This window comes from Lolium perenne, chromosome 5, assembly GCF_019359855.2.
Source record: "Lolium perenne isolate Kyuss_39 chromosome 5, Kyuss_2.0, whole genome shotgun sequence".
Taxonomy (NCBI): domain Eukaryota; kingdom Viridiplantae; phylum Streptophyta; class Magnoliopsida; order Poales; family Poaceae; genus Lolium; species Lolium perenne.
In genome coordinates, this window is record NC_067248.2 from 113,062,268 (window position 1) to 113,085,351 (window position 23,084).

A 23,084-nucleotide genomic window follows, 5' to 3' on the forward strand; every position below is an offset into this window, starting at 1 on the left:
CTCCTGTCCCCCAGATCTTGGCTTCGCGATGGCGGCGGCTCTGGAAGGTTTCGCGTACCGTGGCTTCTTCCGTAAGGGTTTTCGACGCAGGGGCTTTATATAGGCGAAAGGGCAGCGTCAGAAGGTCGAAGGGGCGACGACACCATAGGGCCGCGCGGCCAGGGGGTGGGCCGCGCCGGCCTATCATCTGGGGCCTGTGTGGGCCCCCTCTGGCGACTCTCGGGTGTTCTGGATGCTTCCGGGCAAAATAGGAACCTGGGCGTTGATTTTGTCCAATTCCGAGAATATTTCGTTACTAGGATTTCTGAAACCAAAAACAGCGAAAACGAGGCGGCACTTCGGCATCTTGTTAATAGGTTAGTTCCAGAAAATGCACGAATATGACATAAAGTGTGCATAAAACATGTAGATATCATCAATAATGTGGCATGGAACATAAGAAATTATCGATACGTCGGAGACGTATCACCGAACTATTCGGCACCCCATTGTAACCTGTTTTCATCATAATCAAAGAACAGACAGGCAGGACGTAAGGGTTTTACCTCATCGAGGGCCCCGAACCTGGGTAAATCGCTCTCCCCGCTTGTCTGTGTACCGATGTCTCGTGTCAGCTTGCAGGATTCCATCAACCCTAAGCCCCTATCGGAGGGCATTGCCGAGGAGCACCCTCGACAACGGCCCTTTCCTCGACATCCCCACCTTCAGGAAGGGGAGGAAGCGAGACAAGATTTGGATGGTTCTATATAAAAACAAGGAAAGATGTCAAAAAAAGGAGTTACAAAAAAATAGCAAGGCAATAACAAATTAAGCGGCAATGTTTACCTTGGGAAGCGCATTGGTGGCGCTGTATGGTTTTACACGACAAGAGGAAGGGACAGGATCTTTTTTGCTGAGAGAGGAGATTTTTCGGACAAGCTTTTCCAAGTCCTTGACCTCCAAATTCGTCGACAACCGATCTGTGTCCTCGTCGCCAGCATAATTCCACAGAGGGTTTTTGCGAGCCTGAAGAGGCTGCATGATACGTCCAATTTGCATCACTATTTTGTATCATAATTTGCTGTTATTCATTGATATATTTCATATTGGGACACAATAGTTATGTTATTTCATCTATTTTGCATGTTTCATCATCATTGGAGGATCAAGCACCGGAGCCAGGATTCTGCTGGAAAAAGCACCGTCAGAACGCAATATTTCGGAAGATCAACTGTGGAAGGAAATTTCACGTAAATTCCTATTTTTCCAGATGACGGAGGGAGCCAGAAGGGGAAGAAGAGGGGAGCCACTGTGGGCCCAGACCACAGGCCGGCGCGGCCCATGGCCTGGCCGCGCCACCCTGTGGTGTGGGGGCCCCACAGCCCCTTTCGCCTCCTTTTCTTCGCGTACTCCTTCGTCCCGAAAACCTAAGCCACAGAGAGGACCTCACGAAGGGTTACAGCCGCCTCTGCGGGGCGGAGAACACCAGAGAGAAAAGAGCTCTCCGGCGGGCAGGAATCCGCCGGGGAAATTCCCTCCCGGAGGGGGAAATCGACGCCATCGCCATCGTCATCGAGCGGGACATCATCTCCACCATCATCATCATCATCTCCACCATCTACACCGCCATCACCATCGCTGCACCTCGTCACCGCTGTAACAATTCGGGTTAAATCTTGATTGTATGATAGGGGAAACTCTCCCGGCATTATTCTCTACTTGTTATAGATGCTATTGAGTGAAACCATTGAACCAAGGTTTATGTTCAGATTGTTATTCATCATCATATCACCTCTGATTGTATTCTATATGATGTCTCGTGAGTAGTTCGTTTAGTTCTTGAGGACATGGGTGAAGTCTAAATGCTAGTAGTGAATTATGGTTGAGTAATATTCAATGTTATGATATTTAAGTTGTGGTGTCATTCTTCTAGTGGTGTCGTGTGAACGTCGACTACACGACACTTCACCATTTATGGGCCTAGGGGAGTGCATCTTGTATTCGGTTGCTAATTGCGGAGTTGCCGGAGTGACAGAAACCTAAGCTCCCGTTAGTATATCGATGCAAGAGGGATCGCAGGATCTCAGAGTTTAAGGCTGTGGTTAGATTTATCTTAATTACTTTCTTGTAGTTGCGGATGCTTGCAAGGGGTATAATCACAAGTATGTATTAGTCCTAGGAAGGGCGGTGCATTAGCATAGGTTCACCCACACAACACTTATCAAAACAATGAAGATTATTAAACCACATGAAGCGAAAGTACTAGACTAAAATCCCCGTGTGTCCTCAAGAACGCTTGGTCATTATAAGTAAACAAACCGGCTTGTCCTTTGTGCTAAAAAGGATTGGGCCACTCGTTGCAATTATTTCTCTCGCATTTTACTTACTCGTACTTTATTCATCTGTTACATCAAAACTCCTTGAATACTTGTTTGTGAGCATTTACAGAGAATCCTTCATCGAAACTGCTGCCAACACCTTTTGCTCCTCGTTGGGATCGACATTCTTACTTATCGAAGATACTACGATACACCCCCTATACTTGTGGGTCATCAAGACTATTTTCTGGTGCCGTTGCCGGGGAGTGAAGCGCTATTGGTAAGCGGAATTGGTATTTCTATGAATGAGGTTAGAAAGAAACTATTCACTATATCGTTGTCTGGTAAAGCGGCGCACTGGTATAAATTGCTGAAGAATGGTGATTCAATTGATTGGGAGGACATTGTGCCTTTATTTTATTCCAAATTTTATCCTCCAAGTGAAATTCACAAGGATAGGAACCGCATATATAATTTCTGGCCTCATGATGGAGAGAGTATTGCCCAAGCTTGGGGGAGATTGAAGTCTTTAATGCTCAAATGCCCCATTCATGAGCTTCCTAGTAATGTTATTATTGATAATTTCTATGCAAGACTTTCTTTTCAAGACAAGACCTTGCTTGATACTTCTTGTTCTGGATCATTTACACGCAACAAAGAAGAGTTTAAAAGGGACCTTCTTGATCGGATCCAAGAAAATACTGAAGGATGGGAGAACGACAAAGATAAAGAATCAGGTATAATTTATGATTATAAATGCATTGAAGCTTTTATGGATACTGATAAATTTCGTAATATGAGTGCTACATATGGCCTTGATTCCCAAGTTGTTGCAAATCTTTATAAAGCTTTTGCCTCTCATTATGAACTGCCTAAGAAGAATTTTGATAAGTATCATGAACCGTATAAAGATAAAGTTGATTCATCTGTAAACAAATGTGTAGTGATTGAAACTGTTGATAATGTTATTCCTGAATCTTATATTGAAAAAACTCCTTTCCCTGTTAAAATGAAGGAGTACTCTGTCATATCTAGTGCGGTTAATAAAAGTGAAAAGAAACCTAAAAGACCTGAAGAACAAATTAAAATTGAACCTGCTGTTGCAATAGTTAAAGATCTTGTGACTGAAACTGTGGAGGATGGTCATATTATTTTCTGTGAAGATGCTTCTAATATTGTTTCACATCCTAATAAATCCAAACAAGTTAGTGTTCCTATGCTATCTGTTAGAATTGGTGATCATTGCTATTATGGTTTATGTGATATTGGTGCAAGTGTTAGTGCTATTCCTTATGAGCTTTACACGGAGATTATGCACAAAATTGGTTCTTGTGAACTTGAAGATATTGATGTGGTTATTCATCTGGCTAATAGAGAAACTATTTCTCCAATTGGTATTGTTCGAGATGTGGAAGTTCTATGTGGTAAGATTAAATATCCTGCTGACTTTTTGGTACTTGGTTCTGCTGCTAGTGATCATTGTCCTATCATTTTTGGTAGACCTTTTCTAAATACTTGTGGAGCTATTATAGATTGTAAGAAAGAGAAAATTTTGACTAGATTTGCTGGTGAACCTTATGAATTTAACTTTTCTAAATTTACCAAAACTCCTTATAAAGCTGACTTGCCTAGTAATGATTTTAAAATGGGGCAGTGTGCATCTATTGTTCTTGTTCCTAATAATCCTTTGCAGCAACATTTGGAGAATAGCGAAAGTGAAGCTTTTAGGAAAGAAAGAGATGAGCTTGAGGAAATTTTTCTTCGCCAACCTATTCTCAAGCATGATTTACCGGTGGAAGATTTGGGTACAACACCGCCACCAAAGGAAGATCCTGTTTTTGATTTAAAGCCTTTACCTGATAATCTTAAATATGCTCATATTGATGATAAGAAAATATATCTTGTTATTATTAGTTCTAAGCTTTCAGAGATTGAGGAAGAAAGGTTATTGGAAATATTGAAGAAACACCGAGGAGCTATTGGCTATACTCTTGATGATTTGAAAGGGATTTCTCCTTCTATTTGCCAACATGCTATCAATATGGAAGATGATGCAAAGCCTGTTGTTGAACATCAGCGTCGTCTAATTCCGAAGATGAAAGAGGTGGTAAGGAACAATGTATTAAAACTTCTTGAAGCTGGTATTATATATCCTATTGCTGATAGTAGATGGGTTAGTCCTGTGCATTGTGTTCCTAAGAAAGGGGGAATGACTGTTGTGCCTAATGATAATGATGAGCTTATTCCTCAAAGAGTAGTTGTAGGGTATAGAATGTGCATTGATTTTCGAAAAGTTAATAAAGTTACTAAGAAAGATCATTACCCTTTACCCTTTATTGATCAAATGCTAGAAAGGTTATCTAAAAATACTCATTTTTGCTTTCTTGATGGTTATTCTGGGTTTTCACAAATTGCTGTTAAAGCTAAAGATCAAGAGAAAACCACGTTTACTTGTCCTTATGGAACTTATGCTTATAGGCGTATGCCTTTTGGTTTATGTAATGCTCCTGCTACTTTTCAAAGATGCATGTCTGCTATTTTTCATGGTTTTTGTGAAAGTATCGTAGAGGTGTTCATGGATGATTTTTCTGTCTATGGGAATTCTTTTGATAATTGCTTGCGAAACCTCGATAAAGTGTTGCAGAGATGTGAAGAAACTAACCTTGTTCTTAATTGGGAGAAATGCCACTTTATGGTTAATGAAGGAATTGTATTGGGACATAAAATTTCCGAGAGAGGTATTGAAGTTGATAGAGCTAAAGTTGAAGCAATTGAGAAGATGCCCTATCCGAGGGATGTTAAAGGTATTCGTAGTGTTCTTGGTCATGCTGGGTTTTATAGGAGATTTATTAAAGATTTCTCTAAAATTTCAAAGCCTCTTACTAATCTTCTTCAAAAAGATGTACCTTTTGTTTTTGATGATGATTGTAAGGAAGCTTTTGAAACTCTAAAGAAAGCCTTAACAACTGCTCCTGTAGTCGAACCTCCTGATTGGAATTTGCCTTTTGAAATTATGTGCGATGCTAGTGATTTTGCGGTAGGCGCTGTTCTTGGACAGCGGGTAGATAAAAAATTAAATGTTATTCATTATGCTAGTAAGACTCTTGATGCTGCTCAAAGAAATTATGCTACAACTGAAAAGGAATTGTTAGCTGTAGTCTTTGCTTGTGACAAGTTTAGACCCTATATTGTTGATTCAAAAGTCACAATTCATACTGATCATGCTGCAATTAGATACCTTATGACAAAGAAAGATGCTAAGCCAAGGCTTATTAGATGGGTACTTCTGTTGACAGAATTTGATTTACATATTATAGATAGGAAAGGAGGTGATAATCCTGTTGCTGATAATTTGTCTAGATTGGAAAATATTGCTTATGATCCTGTTCCTGTTAATGATAGTTTTCCAAATGAACAATTGGCTGTAATAAAGGTGAGCTCGCGAGAGAGCCCTTGGTATGCAGATTATGCTAACTTTATTGTTTCGAAGTATTTGCCTCCAACCTTTTCAGCTCAGCAAAGAAGGAAATTCTTTTATGACTTGAGGCATTATTTTTGGGATGACCCACACTTATATAAAGAAGGAGTGGACGGTATTATGCGAAGATGTGTTCCTGAATATGAACAACAGGAAATATTGAGTAAATGTCATGGTAGTGTTTATGGAGGACATCACGCTGGAGATAGAACCGCGCAAAAGGTTCTACAATCAGGTTTTTATTGGCCAACACTCTTCAAAGATGCAAGGAAATTTATTTTATCTTGTGATGAATGTCAAAGAGTTGGTAATATCTCTAGACGCAATGAAATGCCTATGAATTATACTCTTGTTATTGAACCATTCGATTGTTGGGGATTCGACTTCATGGGTCCTTTCCCTTCTTCAGATGGTAACACTCATATACTTGTCGCTGTTGATTATGTTACTAAATGGGTAGAAGCTATACCTACAAAAAGTGCTGATGGTGAGACCTCTATAAAAATGCTTGTAGATATTATATTTCCTAGATTTGGAGTACCTAGATATATTATGACTGATGGAGGTTCTCATTTTATTCATGGAGGTTTTAGAAAAACTCTTGCTAAGTATGGTATTAATCATAGAATTGCTTCCGCTTATCACCCTCAAACTAGTGGTCAAGTAGAATTATCAAATAGAGAGATTAAAGCTATCTTGGGTAAGACTGTTAATAAATCTAGAAAGAATTGGGCTAGCAAATTGAAAGAAGCACTATGGGCTTATAGAACTGCTTATAAAAATCCTATGGGAATGTCACCTTATAAAATGGTTTATGGAAAAGCTTGTCATTTACCTTTAGAACTAGAGCACAAAGCTTATTGGGCTGTTAGAGAACTAAATAAAGATCCTCAATTAGCCGGTAATAAGAGGTTGCTGCAATTAAGTTCTCTAGATGAATGGAGAAGTGAAGCTTATGAAAATGCTAAACTCTTTAAAGAAAAAGTTAAGAAATGGCATGATAGAAGGATTATTAAAAGAGAATTTAATGTTGGAGATAAAGTTCTATTGTATCGGTCTCGTCTCAGATTCTTTGCAGGGAAATTACTCTCGAAGTGGGAAGGACCATATGTTGTTGAGGAGGTGTATCGTTCAGGAGCAATTAAAATTAGCTCTCTCCAAGGCAATGCCACACAAGTGGTGAATGGACAAAGACTCAAGCATTATATCTCGGGTGATTCTTATAATGTTGATGTTGATATTATTCAAGTGGAAACACCGGAGGCTTTCATCAAAGGACAAATTGACAGTCCGCCAGAACTCGACTTTGAATAGGTAACAGTACAGGTAATAAAAAGTCCGCGTTTACCTTTCCGAACATTATTTATGCTGTTTTTGGAAAATATGAAAAATTACGGAATCGAAACGGAGTGGAAAAGACGCGCGAGGGCCCATCACCACAGGCCGGCGCGGGCCCCACCCTGGCCGCGCCGACCTATGGTGACAGCCCCTCGGCGTCCCGTTTCCACTCGTTTTCGGCTTGGAACCTTCCTTTTGTCGTAAAAATATTTGCTATATAATCCCCCGGACCCCTGGAGGTCCGTAATATCGTTTTCTCGTCGTGTTTTGTTTCGAGCTGTTTTCTGCCAGATTTGTTTTGATCTAGAAGCACCATGGTCTCCAACAACAAGGACAAGGGACCTTTGAAGGAAAATATTCAAGACCCGGAACTGAAGGAAGAAGATGCAAGAGAGGATGAGGAAGAAGTGGAGGAAGCTCCGCAGGAACACCAGCGAGCCACCGTTGCAAGTATTGGCGTGATATCAAATCCATCCAACATCAAGAGGAGTGCACGAATCGCTACCGGAGGAGCGGTTCCACGTCATTACTTGGCTCCAAGGACATCTTCTCCGAGCAATTACAACCCTTACCGCAATCTAATCTACGATCGTCAAACTGAAAGGACCCCCAAGGTAGTGTTGCCAAGTAATTGGGATATAGATCGTTCTGACATTGCAGGAGAGATGAAATCTGAAGCTGAAGGATGGGGAAACAACTCTAGGAGTTGGAATTCACCACCTGACATGATTATGAGCCGCGTTGAGCACAACTCGGAGATGATTTGCAACCTCACCTATGAGATTGAAGATTTAAAGGAGCTGGTTAAGAAGCTTGTCGATAAGAATCCATCACCATCATCACCGAAGGAGTAATTCATCATCGGTATTGGCATCCCCTTGGTTTGTTCCAAGCTTGGGGGAGTGCCGCGATATCACATCATCACTACCTTTATCTTTTACTATCAAGTAGTGTCATATCATGAGTAGGGAAGTTATCGTATGGAATAGTATGCAATGTGGAAGTATCTCTCTTAGTTGGTTATCTATGTATCCGTTGGTGTGAGTTATCGTTATGGAATATTAATGAGAAGTCTTATCATTTACTTTTTGCACACCTTATTTTAGTTTGCAATTTCTTTTATATGATTACTCTTGACATTAGTATTGATATCACTTTGGGAGCACCAAGTAAATCTATTTGGTTTTGGCAAACTTAGCATTGGTCAATAGCAACAACACCCTGATGTTTAAATAAAAGAGAGAAATACACTTAGATATATTACTCTATTATCTCTATGCTTAGTATTCTAAAGTTAAAATTGCTTGTGCTTATGAGAAAGATGCATGATTGTTCTATCATATGTATATTTGTTTGTTTCCCTCAACCTTTATGCTTGCTATCAAACCTTGCTAGCCAAAGACCTGTATCGAGAGGGAATGCTTCTCATACATCCATAACCTTAGACCAAACCTATGCCATTTGTGTCCACCATACCTACCTACTACATGGTATTTTCTGCCATTCCAAGTAAATACTTCATGTGCTACCTTTAAATTATTCAAACTACTACTCCTTATTTGTGTCAATGTTCTATAGCTCATGAGGAAGTATGCGGTGTTTTATCTTTCAATCTTGTTGGGCGGACTTTCACCAATGGACTAGCGGCACATCCGCTTATCCAATAATTTTGCAATAAGAGCTGGCAACGGGGTTCCCAGCCCCAATTAATAACTTTCATTAATAATTCTCTTCACATGTTTTGCTCTGATTTATCAGTAAGCAACCTAATTTTGCAATAGACACTCCTCCATGGTATGTGAATGTTGGAAGGCACCCGAGGATTCGGTTAGCCATGGATTGAGAAAGCCAAGGTTGGGGGGTGTCATCCTTAATAAAACTAAAATACATGTGTAAACAAAAGAGAAGGGGGATGATCTACCTTGCTGGTAGAGATGCCGTCCCTCATGGGAGCCGCTCTTGGAAGGTTCGTTTGGCAAGGGGGTTAGACTGCCCGCTACCATTCGTTGACAACAACAAACACCGCTCAAAATCTTACTTTTATGCTCTTTATATGATTTCAAAACTTGAAAAGCTCTAGCACATGATTTAATCCCTGCTTCCCTCTGCGAAGGGCCTGTCTTTTACTTTTATGTTGAGTCAGTAAACCTATTTCTCTCTATCTCAAGCAAGCAATTTAGTTGTTGTGAACCAATCATTTATGCTATGATTCAGTTAATCATGTCTTTTATACTTTCTTGTTTAGTACCAATTTTATCTGAATGAATATGACTTTGAAGTTATCAATGATTATGAGGAGATTGTTATGCTTAAATATGGAAGCCCAGCTATAAATTCTAATATGAAAGCTTTGATTTAGTACAATCCGCTAGTAGTTCTCTGACCAAGAACAAAGTTTGCCATCACCAACTATGATTTCTTATGCACCTTTACTTGTGATTTCTCTTTACCTATTTCAAGATGAGTTATATGAGGAAGTTGTTTACTAGAATGTCTTGTGTGAATGAATATGATGCTTCTTGTCCGTATTTTATTTATCGACTCTTCACTCCATAAACATGTGGTCTTGTTCATCGAGCTCAGTTTCGCTTGGGGACAAGCGAGGTCTAAGCTTGGGGGGAGTTGATACGTCCAATTTGCATCACTATTTTGTATCATAATTTGCTGTTATTCATTGATATATTTCATATTGGGACACAATACTTATGTTATTTCATCTATTTTGCATGTTTCATCATCATTGGAGGATCAAGCACCGGAGCCAGGATTCTGCTGGAAAAAGCACCGTCAGAACGCAATATTTCGGAAGATCAACTGTGGAAGGAAATTTCACGTAAATTCCTATTTTTTCAGATGACGGAGGGAGCCAGAAGGGGAAGAAGAGGGGAGCCACTGTGGGCCCAGACCACAGGCCGGCGCGGCCCATGGCCTGGCCGCGCCACCCTGTGGTGTGGGGGGCCCACAGCCCCTTTCGCCTCCTTTTCTTCGCGTACTCCTTCGTCCCGAAAACCTAAGCCACAGAGAGGACCTCACGAAGGGTTACAGCCGCCTCTGCGGGGCGGAGAACACCAGAGAGAAAAGAGCTCTCCGGCGGGCAGGAATCCGCCGGGGAAATTCCCTCCCGGAGGGGGAAATCGACGCCATCGCCATCGTCATCGAGCGGGACATCATCTCCACCACCATCATCATCATCTCCACCATCTACACCGCCATCACCATCGCTGCACCTCGTCACCGCTGTAACAATTCGGGTTAAATCTTGATTGTATGATAGGGGAAACTCTCCCGGCATTATTCTCTACTTGTTATAGATGCTATTGAGTGAAACCATTGAACCAAGGTTTATGTTCAGATTGTTATTCATCATCATATCACCTCTGATTGTATTCCATATGATGTCTCGTGAGTAGTTCGTTTAGTTCTTGAGGACATGGGTGAAGTCTAAATGCTAGTAGTGAATTATGGTTGAGTAATATTCAATGTTATGATATTTAAGTTGTGGTGTCATTCTTCTAGTGGTGTCGTGTGAACGTCGACTACACGACACTTCACCATTTATGGGCCTAGGGGAGTGCATCTTGTATTCGGTTGCTAATTGCGGAGTTGCCGGAGTGACAGAAACCTAAGCTCCCGTTAGTATATCGATGCAAGAGGGATCGCAGGATCTCAGAGTTTAAGGATGTGGTTAGATTTATCTTAATTACTTTCTTGTAGTTGCGGATGCTTGCAAGGGGTATAATCACAAGTATGTATTAGTCCTAGGAAGGGCGGTGCATTAGCATAGGTTCACCCACACAACACTTATCAAAACAATGAAGATTATTAAACCACATGAAGCGAAAGTACTAGACTAAAATCCCCGTGTGTCCTCAAGAACGCTTGGTCATTATAAGTAAACAAACCGGCTTGTCCTTTGTGCTAAAAAGGATTGGGCCACTCGCTGCAATTATTTCTCTCGCATTTTACTTACTCGTACTTTATTCATCTGTTACATCAAAACTCCTTGAATACTTGTTTGTGAGCATTTACAGAGAATCCTTCATCGAAACTGCTGCCAACACCTTCTGCTCCTCGTTGGGATCGACATTCTTACTTATCGAAGATACTACGATACACCCCCTATACTTGTGGGTCATCACTGCACTCTGGCTCTAAATAAATACGCTGTAATTTGGATACCTGACAACTCTTTGCCGCGAGTATTTTGCAATTCATGGATGCGAGCCATCAAGGCCTCTGTCGAAGTTTTTTCTTCTTCGGTAGCCTCTACATCCCAAGAACGGCGGCGAAGGATTTTCTCGGCACCATCAAAAGGAGGGATGTTGTCTTCAGCACATCCATGGTTCTCCTCCTGAATGTACAACCACTTCTTGCGCCACCCTTGAACTGAGTCAGGAAGTTTGACGTCGAAGTAATTGACTGTGGGGCGAACAGAAATAACAACGCCGCCTATATTATAGGCGACATTGGGAGAGCCATTACGGCGACAAAAGAAAATGCGCTTCCATAATGCCCAGTTAGGCTGGACACCAAGGAAGGCCTCACAGAGGGTGATGAAAATGGAGATATGGAGGATTGAGTTGGGCGTAAGGTGGTGAAGTTGAAGACCGTAAACAAAAAGCAATCCACGGAGAAAAGGATGAATGGGGGCGGAAAGACCGCGGATGAGATGATCGACGAAACTTACCCGATACCCCATTGGAGGGGTTGGGTAGCTTTCTTCACTAGGGAAGCACACTGCCTTGGGTTTCTTGCTAATTCCCAGCTTCTTCAAGAGATTGATGTCCTGGTTGGTAATCTTGGACCTTTCCCATTCCGCGGTCCCCAGATATACGGCAGCCATTGATGATTCAGGCGTGCTGTGCTTGATCAACCGACGCGGTGGCATCAACAATGGCGCAGGAGTACAACTTGGAGAAGACGAGCTTAAGGAGTTGTGGGGCACATGAGAAGATTTTGCAGAGGAGAGTAGGAGAACGGCGCGAGCAGAAGTGCTCGAGGAAGAAGAAGGGGATCTTATATAGAGGTGCGGCGAAGCGTTGGACCGTTGGATGGAAAAAAGGTGCGGTAGATGATAACCACGTAGACACAAGGGTAAATAAGTATTTTAACACTGGAGAAGTTACGGAACGTGCGCCAGAAAAAGTGGAGAACGTGTGTCCCCCACTTGCACGACGTGTCAATCAGATGAGGAATTTGGACCCACAGGGCAGTGAGCGGAGCGGTTTTCGTATGCTTCCAATATAGAAATCGTGGCTACCATCAGCAATGACGTCATGGTGGTAAAAGAAAAATTCGACTAAGAAGCCGGGCGAGAATATCGACAACGTAAGATTATTTCGAGAGCTTTTGATCAAATACAAAGTTTTTGCCCAAACGCCCGGGGGATACTTTGGAAATATAGAAAACTTCGAGTATGACAAGATAGAAATGGCAAGAGCCTATGACCAAATGCAAGCATTTGTTCATAGCCTCGGGGGCTACTCCCATCGGGAGCGCTGGTCGCGCACCCGATAGATATGAAAATATCGAGAAGGATTACAAATATAGCAGCAGAGGATATAAATCTTTGGAGCCTACACCCAAGCACAAGTTCTTGGCTGTAGCCTCGGGGGCTACTCCCATCGGGAACGCTGTTTGCGTGCCCGATGAATTTTGATTAAAATAAAGAAACAGAAGTGAGCATATTCCGAGTTACACAGATAACTCTACATATACTCCCATCGGGAAGACAAAATAAGTCATCAAATATGACTCGATGAAATGTGCTATTCCAACAGCCGAAAAGCACTCGACAATATATTCTCAGAGCGCTAAGAGTCGCGAATAAATCTCTGAATGCCGCAAAACTTTGCGAAGGTAAGACCCCAGATCCGTTCTGAGCGGCGTGGCACCGTCTCTGACGGCGGACTGCTACTTTTTTCCGTATCAACAGATACGAAGAAAAATCCTAACGGACGCGTTAGGTACCCGATAAAATATGACTGTGACTCGAAAGAATGGTAAGACCTTAAGCGGCACCTGTCGAAGTTTACACCAGTATCCCGAGATCATGTCCAGGGACGTGATCTTGAAGTAGGTTTTTGCGGATTGCCACTAGAGCAGTTAACTAGTACCTGATCCGTCAGATGAACTAGCCCCAACTACGTACCGATATCCTTGTACAAAATAATATTTGCATATCGAAAGATTGTGTAATGAGTAAAATTGGAGATTTTCCCTGATTCTTCGATTCAAGAAAAATCTCGGGGGCTACTGACATAGGCATCCCCAATGGGCCTGCCAAAGATGGTACCCGGGGTTTACTAAAGGCCCAGGACTCGAAGAATAAGAAGACTCGGAAGCCTATTTAGTGTTAAGGAAAGATAGTTTGTATTAGGAAAGATAGAGATTTGTAATCTTACGGGTTGGGTACGAAACCCTCCCGAACTCTGTAACTTGTGTATTACGAAACCCTCGGCTCCACCCTCTATATAAGGGGGAGTCGAGGGACGAAGAAAGGATCGAATCTACTGTCAACAGAACCCTAGTTTTCATAATCGGCGAGTACTTTTCGGCTGAAACCTTCGAGATCTACTTGCCCTCTACTTCTAGCAAAACCCTAGTCTACAATCTGTAGGCATTGACAAATTAATCCTTTGTCAGGTTGACCAAGGTTGGTTTAGGAAAAGTCAAATCCAAAGGGGTAAAGTGGTGAAGATTTTATAAAATGGCCATATGACCATTATCATATGTAAGTTGAATTTGAATTCATCTCTGATTTGAATTGGGTTTCTTTGATTCAAATGGATGTGTTATTGATATATAAGTGTTTTACAAACAATGGCACAAGCCATGGTGGCCTTGGTTGAAGATTTGCAAAATGGGCCAACGTGTATGTGAGTGAAATTTGGAATTTTCTCACTATTTCATTTCTCTATTTGATTTGATTTTTCTTGACTCCAAAGTGATTCTTATTAGTTTAGGAACATTTCCAAACCATTGAAACATTCCAAAAGGTCTAGCTCAAAGATTTGCAAAAATGGCCATAACACATAAGAGGTGATAGGTCAATTTCCACTAATCTTGTAATTTATTCCCCTTGCTTTACTTGGGCATGGGTTAGGGTCCATTTAGGGTTAGATTAGGTTTAGAGATGGTTTCACACCATTTGGTCAAGGTATAAATACATAGGACAAGAATTGGGTATTATAGCTATGTGTCACATATGCCTCTATGCATATGTTGCATTTGATTTTTAATTTGACTTGGCTTGACCCAATTGGTGTTGTTGAGTGTTGAAATGGTATAGAGGAGTGATCCAACCATTCACAACATGTCTTAGGGTCAAGATTCTCAAATTCATAAATTTGCATTTTTCTCTCATATGCCTCTATGGCATTTTTAGTTTCTTTTTATTTTCTTTGGATTCAACTTGGATTTGGTTTGATAAGTACTAGGTAAGGTCTATGAAGGTTTTTTCCAAACCTCTCATCAAAGTAGAAAGGCCTAGGGTAAAGATTTACAAAAATAGCCATAGGCACATATACTTTGTTCTCATTTAATTTCCTTTTATTTTATTTTAACTTGGGTGATAAAAAGAGGGGTGAGGTTTAGGGTTTAAGATAATTTCAAAATACTTTAACAAGCAATCATGGCAATAGCACAAGAATTAAGCAAGATCACTATGTATCAAACTTAATTTAATGAAAGTTTTTGTTGGTTCCAAAATTTGGAACTAGGGAAATTCATTGGTTTGTTTTTGAAATTTTTGGGATGTTACAAACCCTTCCCCCTTAAACAAATCTCGTCCTGAGATTTTAAGAAAAGTTAGGTTCCTAAGAGAGATTGAGAAATTGGATTAACAGGAAAACATACGTGGCATGGTCTGAGGTGCTTCCTGAGCTTCAGTGGCAGTCATGTGGTAGAGACGGCCGTTGGTGTTGTTCTGGTTCCTTCTTCCTGCAAATAGGCGCTGTTGCTGAGCAGGTGCAGCGGTATTGGCGGCAATCTTGGCAAGCTTTTTGGGGCACTCATTTGAGTAGTGACCCACAACTCCACATTCATAGCAGTTTACAGTTGACTTGTCCTTCGGGGTGACGGGGATGGCATTGCTTCCAGTCCTCGGGCCAGTGTTGGTGTTGTTGTTGTTCCCATTGTTGATGTTGCTGTTGGGGTTGTTGTTGTTGTGGTGGCTGTTGTTGTTGTTGCCTTCGGGCTTCGGGGGTCCTCCGTTGTTGTTGGTGTAGTTGGGGCGATAATTCTGAGCAGGGGGCTTGTTGTGCCTTGGGGTGAATCCTCCAGAGGAGTTGTTGCGGTACTTCTGGGTACGGTGGGGTCCATTCTGGTTCATCATCCTACGCTTGCGGTTCTCATTGGCCTGATGCAGCTTTCCTTCCATCTGTATGGCTGAGTCCATGAGGGCTTCCAAGTCAGCGAATGGAATGTTCACTAACACAGTTTGCATCTCATCGTGCAGTCCGTTCAGAAATCTTTCCTTTCTCTTCTCATTGGTGTCGGTCTCATCCGGGGCGTACCTTGATAGAGTGAGAAACCTGTCGCGGTATTCCACCACGGACATCCTTCCTTGCTTGAGCTCGCGGAACTCGTCTCTCATCTTCTTGATCAGTCTTTGGGGCACATGGTACTTGCTGAACTTCAGCTTGAAGTCTTCCCATGTCGTCATCTGTCCCGCATTCATTGCACGGGCACTCGTCCACCAGGCTCTGGCAGGTCCTGATAGGTAGTGTGTGGCGAACAGTACTTTCTCTGCGGCTTCTACGCCCGCAACTTCCAGGTTGTTCTCCATTGTCTGGAGCCAGTCATCAGCGTCAAGGGGTTCTTCTGTCTTACTAAACATTGGGGGATTAGTTTTTTGGAAATTCTTCAGCTTCGATCCAGGGTGATCGTGGTTTCCCTGGCCTTGATTGTTCTGAGCTATCTGCTGTAGTGCAGATATATTGGCTTGGCGTTCAGCTCTCTCGGCTTCGCGGTCTTCCATCATCATCTGCAGCATTTGCATCATTGCATCTTGGGTGGCGCTGCGGGTTGGTGGGGCCATCTGAAGATTGAGGTAGATTATAAGATAAGAGGGATATTTCTATGGTTTGTTTGAGTTAAATTCAAAAAGTTTCAAAAGTTGAGTAGTGTTGAGGGGATAAAAACCAACAACACTTTTTCATTCATACCAATCATCACACATTACAAAGCTAACACACCGTTGGTTTTAAGAACCATTCATCGCTCTACGATACAAAGGGACAGATACAACTCACACCTACGATAGTGCTTTTGTGATACTACTCTTCATCTTCATGGGTGGTGTGCTTAGCGACCAGTGCGGGCGTTGTCTAACTCCTTGTGCGTCTTGTGTAGCAGGAAGTCCAGGCATGCGACATAGTAGTTCATCTCCGGGTGCGGTGGCATGGTTAGTGGTCTTCCCATGGGATCATGTATTGGGTAGTAGACAAAGCGAGTGTTCTTGATCTTGTTCTCATTTTGTCCGCACAGACGGGCAATTGCTTCTTGCATGGCTTTGGCTATTCCATCCTTCCAAGTGTTTCCCGTTACAGAAAACCATATGGTTTCCCATATTGGGGCTCCAAGCTTTCCTCTTAGATCTGCAGTAACTTCCCACCGAGGTGGTCCTCCCGATGGATGGTTGAGGGGTATTCCGAAGAACTCGGGATACGGGCGTCCTAAATATTCCACTAGTTGCTTCAAATCCTTCTCGAACATTAGGTTTCCTCCGTGGCCAAGCTGATAGGATTCACATTGGTATTCCATCTGTGAGCAATTTAAGATGAGTAAGTTAGAGAAGTGATCAAGTGTGCAAAATTTTATGTAGGATTACAAGGAAAAGTAGAGTATGGATCTCTTATTTTGGAAAAGATCTCAAGGATAAGAGTGAGAATAAGTTTTCATAAATATTCACTTCATTGGTTTTGAAACTAAGTTTTTCAGACGTCCATTCTAACTAGGGTCTCCTAAGGTCAACAATGGCTCTGATACCAACTTGTCAACACCTGGATTTTTAAGTCCAGATGCCTATTATGCCATTCATCGCACTCCCAGGAAGATTGTTGTTGCGAGACATAACAGTTGAATATCATAGAGTCATCATTTATTACAACACATAATCGTCTTACAAAGGGGAGATCACATGATCCAATATTACAATAGTAGTTGATCTATTGATCAACGAACATCACCAATAGCAGAAGCGAAGTAGTAGTGGACTATCTAATCCACATGCCAACGCTTGACGTCAGGAGCAGTCCTAGTTGTCGTAGACATCCTGTTGTCCATCCTCTTCGTACTGCTGTTCTCCTTCATAGTCTGGCCATTTGAATAGCCAGGGACAAAGCCATGAGTACTTTAAAGTACTCGCAAACTAATACTAGTGTAAGCACTATCAATTTTAGTAAGGGGATACTAATCTCTAGGTTTATTTGCATAAAGCCAAGTTTATTTCATAACCATTTAGTAAAGACTCTTCATTTGCTAAACTAACTCAAGTGGGAACATTAGTGTCATTCCCACAACTCTGTTGTGATTCAGTTCAAAGTCACCATTCACCTTTCAAATTCAAGTCACAAGTCACATGTCATATTTTTGAAAAGAGCCTGATGACGGAACAGTATGGCCTTTCCAATCGTCCATAACCGTGGACACGGCTATTCGAATAGTTCTACACTCTGCAGAGGTCGTACACTTGTGCCACAATATTTGCAATAATCCGTCAGGGTTAACTGGCCCTGATTTATCACACTCCGTGTGCGGACTACCAACCATAACTTTTCACTTACATACCCTAGTATAGGCACCTCTCCCCATGAGCTTGGCCTCCCAGTGAAGACAAACCGTCACACAGGAATCGCACAGGCTTGGGCTGGACATTCACCTCATTTCACGTCATTTCACATCAATTCAATTTCAATGGAGGCAGCCTCGGCATAACCCCTATGACGCTTGTTTAGAGGGAACCCATACTAGAGCACATAAATTTCTAGCTAAGCCCTTACCCATGTGGGGTATTCTAGGGGTACTTTCAAATTAGAATGGTATCGCATCCGAACCCAACCATCAGTTTTCGTAAAAATTCACCAAGTCATTCACAAGGCATATTCACCTTCAAAATCTTTCAATAGAATGATTCATCATTCCAAGGTTTTCAAAGTCATTTCATTTCACATGTTCCCATCTAGAGTAGTCAATTTTATTTGTTAGCACTAGCAACTAGTCATGAGGGGTGCTAACTAGCTTGTAATGCTCTAGGCTAAATTTGATAGTCTTGTACTACTCTATATCTAGACCCATTGAATCATGAATCAAAAAGTACTTTGATAAACAAAATTTAGTAAAGCTTGTAAAGTAAAAAACTTGGGATAGGAGCATTAAGCATAAAGTAAAAGTAATGAAAACTTGGGATAGGAGCATTAAGCATAAAGTAAAAGTAATGGTGCCTTGCTCTTGTAGAGCTTTGCCTTATTCTAGTTGCATTGGTAATAGCTTGCCTTGATTGGTGAGGTGATCAAAGTTTTCTTGCTCTTCCTCTTGGTAGAAGACCTCCTCCTCTTGATAGTCTCCGGTACTAGTGTCTATAAACGAGTACGAGGATACAATCACCAAACAATACTTAAGTACTCTTAATTAGCCTTAATGGCTCACTCAAATGATCTAGCATCACTACTTAACATTTATTCCCATATTATGCTAGGGTTTCCTTATTTGATATTAGGAAAATAATGTCCTCTCATTGAAAAGGTGGATTAGGGTTTCTCTGTAGTTTGAAGAAATAATTTCCTCTCATTGAATCTTATTAAGATTTAATCTTCTCAAATAACCATGTATGATCTCATGTTGACCCAGGTCAACACTTCACACCTATCATTTGAGAGAAATGATTTAAATGAGATTCATCATCTCATGTGATTTAAATAACCATTGTAATTTAAAAACTATTTTGGTTTAAATTCCACAAGTGAGCAAGTATGAGCCTAAGCAATAGAGGTCATCACATTACTTCATAACACTTGAGAAACTGATTTAAATGAGGTGCTACACCTCATAGATTTAAATTCCTAAAATTTGAAATAGTTTAAATGGACTAGTATTGACTACATAGCCAATATTTTGCTTCTAGCCCAGGATCATGTACAGAACCTATATCATATTTTTACATAGTAAATTAGAGTTGGTGAAATGTGAATTATAGCACTTGGATTCACTTAAAAATTCAAATTGGTTGATTTTTAAGATTTATTTGAATACTGAAAAGTATCTGTTTTGTTATTTTTGCTATTCAAAATCTTCACAAGTTATGGGGTTTAATCCAGTGGAGTTTGCTAGATCAATTCATAAGGATTCTAGAACATTTTGAATCACCAAAATTGGACTTGTAGATTTGAAACTATTTGAAATATAGCAAGGATCAGTATTGAAATCCAACTGAAATAATTTGTTCGAATTTGAATTAACGGGCTTAGGCGGGAAGGTAAACGGGCCAGAATGAGGGGAATGGGACTGGGCTGGCCCAACTAGCGCGCCTCGCACGCAGCGGGCCGCCTGACGGTGGCCCCCACTTGTCAGTGGGTCTTAACAGCGAAACGGTATAATCTACTGGGAGCCGCAGGATCATATCCCGATCCAACGACGCAGGTGCATCGTCGTCAACGACGAGAGGCAGCACTGGCCGTGGCGTGAGTAGGGGGTCGGAGGCCTACCGGAGCTCCGGCGAGGATCGAGGGTGGTCGCAGACGAACGAGGAGTCGACGGCGAGGTCAGCGATGGTCGAGGGAGTGCTTGAGGTGGACGGAATCGCCGTCTTGATCTGGCCACGGGAGCGACGGTCTCCGGCTAAATTCCGGCGAAGGAAGGCTCAATCGAGGAGGGGAATGGGTATTGGCGAGCGAGAAGAAGGAAGGGAGTGCGATGGTGTGCTGAAATCATCCAGGGGAAGCCGGCATTTATAGGGGCGAGTGGTGGCCGAGGGTGCGGGTCAGGGTCGACGACGGCGATGGCGTTACGGGCTGCGAAGGGGCAAGGCGAGGTGCGCAGGAGGTAGGCGACGTCTAGGTGAAGCTAGTGAGCGTGATGGCACGGTGGATGATGGTCTGAGGCGTGCAGGGGAGGTCATTGGCTTTGCAGTACCGGCGCGGCGATCCTTTGATCATGGCGATGGCGACTGGTCCTCTGCCGGCAAGTGAGCATGTCTAGCGTGTAGCTGTAGTGGTGCGGGTGTGTGATGCAGAAATATAGAGATAGGGGAGGACTGAGGCGACCGTGCGACGGCGTGCTCCGGCGCGTCCAGGGTGGTGATGGTGCACGCTCTAGCATGTCGTGGCCGTCCTGGGCGCGTCTGGGCGCGAGGGGTTCTGGCCAATGCCAGCCTCTCGTGAGCTAGGGCCGTGCATAGGCGTGTTCAGGGATGTACCAAGAAGCTACTGGACATGATTAAAGTGCAAGAAGAGGAGCAGAGAGGGAGAGGGCATGTTGATGTCTTTGGGCTCGGCATGGTGAGGTTTTTGATCATGGCTTCACTTTAAGCAGGGCTGCAGGGCTTAGGATGATGCAGAGGAGGTACAGGAACAACAATGATCAAAGATCAAAAGGGATTTAGGCAAAAATCTAGTGGTTAAAAGGATGTATTGCATTTTCCAAATTGTGCCTGCAAGGTGTTTGAGGAAATGGCCGCATGAAACTTTTATTTGAATTTTAAAAATCTTTTTGGTGGATCTCAAACATATAATTAATGTGATAGAATGGTGGTGGTGGTCAATTTGGTGAAGATTTGTGAGATTTCAAAATGAGGGTTATCTTCTCTTTATTTCAATGTCACATCTTGTCTCATTTATTCTGGTCAACCTAGTCAAAGTCAGCACTGGTGGTCAACAGAAAAGTTGTTCACCTTGACATGGTCTTGGATGACATGGCAAGGGTTGATCAAGGTTGGTTTAGGAAAAGTCAAATCCAAAGGGGTAAAGTGGTGAAGATTTTATAAAATGGCCATATGACCATTATCATATGTAAGTTGAATTTGAATTCATCTTTGATTTGAATTGGGTTTCTTTGATTCAAATGGATATGTTATTGATATATAAGTGTTTTACAAACAATGGCACAAGCCATGGTGGCCTTGGTTGAAGATTTGCAAAATGGGCCAAAGTGTATGTGAGTGAAATTTGGAATTTTCTCACTATTTCATTTCTCTCTATTTGATTTGATTTTTCTTGACTCCAAAGTGATTCTTATTAGTTTAGGAACATTTCCAAACCATTGAAACCATTCCAAAAGGTCTAGCTCAAAGATTTGCAAAAATGGCCATAACACATAAGAGGTGATAGGTCAATTTCCACTAATCTTGTAATTTATTCCCCTTGCTTTACTTGGGCATGGGTTAGGGTCCATTTAGGGTTAGATTAGGTTTAGAGATGGTTTCACACCATTTGGTCAAGGTATAAATGCATAGGACAAGAATTGGGTATTATAGCTATGTGTCACATATGCCTCTATGCATATGTTGCATTTGATTTTTAATTTGACTTGGCTTGACCCAATTGGTGTTGTTGAGTGTTGAAATGGTATGAGGAGTGATCCAACCATTCACAACATGTCTTAGGGTCAAGATTCTCAAATTCATAAATTTGCATTTTTCTCTCATATGCCTCTATGGCATTTTTAGTTTCTTTTTATTTTCTTTGGATTCAACTTGGATTTGGTTTGATAAGTACTAGGTAAGGTCTATGAAGGTTTTTTCCAAACCTCTCATCAAAGTAGAAAGGCCTAGGGTAAAGATTTACAAAATAGCCATAGGCACATATACTTTGTTCTCATTTAATTTTCTTTTATTTTATTTTAACTTGGGTGATAAAAAGAGTGGTGAGGTTTAGGGTTTAAGATCATTTCAAAATACTTTAACAAGCAATCATGGCAATAGCACAAGAATTAAGCAAGATCACTATGTATCAAGCTTAATTTAATGAAAGTTTTTGTTGGTTCCAAAATTTGGAACTAGGAAAATTCATTGGTTTGTTTTTGAAATTTTTGGGATGTTACACAACGCAACCAAAAGTCCAAACTGATGGAAATGATAGACAATCTACTTATACACGTCAACAGTGTCGTCCTTTGTTTGCCACGACATGTCAAATGAAGATTAAAGTCCTAATGTTTTGACTATGATCAAGATGTAACATGTGAAAATGATGACCATTTGTCACACATGAAAGCATAAGCGGACCTATCTGTTCTAAAGCCTGGGCATAGAGCAAGGCTGTAGTGTAGGAGAACATTAGGAGAACTTACATGTTTCTTGCATTACATATCTAATCCATGGTACTATCATCATAACATCAACTTGTGGATAATACATACATAGAAGGATGGCAAAAATATTATGTTTTTCTTCGATTACATGACCATGATAAACGTATCCGCATCAACATACATGATAATCAATATATTAGATGATGGGCGGTAAAATGACGTCAAAAGTATAGTTCCATTGAGAAGGTAGTCTAAGAAGAGAGTGACACACACCAAAACAACAAGGCAATTACAAGCTCAGAAGGCATGTCCCAGGGCCAGCCCATATCGGTGGCAACAAAGAACGCAAGGCGACAATCTTCGACGAGGAGTTGCAAATAGCCGCAACAGCCCTCCTTAACGGTTGTGACGCCGATCGCGGTGATGTTAAAGAGGACACCGACAATTGGACGATTTGGTTGCTCCGAAACACGATTGTGTTGTTGTGGCCAAAGGTCACCGTTACCGCCATTGTTAAGGCCATGGCGAGAGCCGAGATAGTAGGATGGCATGCTGCTTTTAGATTCGATTGTGTTGTTGTGACAAGAGGTAGTCATAGCACCAAGGCATGGGCCGAGGGCAATTGTGTTGTTTGTGGCAAGAGGTAGTCAGGGCATCTCCAACGCGGCGACCCATCCCGCGGCGACCCATCCCGCGCCCGCGCGTTAGGATGGGTCGAGGCGGAC